Raw genomic sequence first — 457 nt, 5'->3', positions numbered from 1 at the left:
CTCCAGAGTGTCTTGTCCTTCACACTGCAGTGTCCCCTGCTGAGGGACTGCTGCCATGTGCCGTGGCAGTGATCAGTCTCATTCTGCAGCAGGATGTCTGTTACTCTCCAGGGATCCAGAAGGAAAGGGCAGTGGCCAGCTGTGTTGGAGGGGGAGAAATTCTGCTCCACTTATTTTGATGCTTTTGGCAACACTGTCAGCAGAGTGTGACCCAGGCCATAATAATCTGTGAGTCTTGCTTAAGAAACAGGTGAAAGGCTGTGGATAACCAGCTGTTCCACTGTGCTGCTGGATTTGTGCAGGAGTCTTGATGAGAGCACTGGACTTACTGCATTGTATTTAATTGCCTTTACACGTTGATGTGAAGGCAGGCTTGGGAGAGTTTCTTTTAGGACACTATTCCAATTGTGGAGAAGACTGAAACTAAATGTTTGTAAGTATAGGGGCATGGATGCAG

Source organism: Serinus canaria, chromosome 1 (genome assembly GCF_022539315.1).
Source record: "Serinus canaria isolate serCan28SL12 chromosome 1, serCan2020, whole genome shotgun sequence".
Classification (NCBI taxonomy): domain Eukaryota; kingdom Metazoa; phylum Chordata; class Aves; order Passeriformes; family Fringillidae; genus Serinus; species Serinus canaria.
This window is presented reverse-complemented; position numbering follows the sequence as displayed.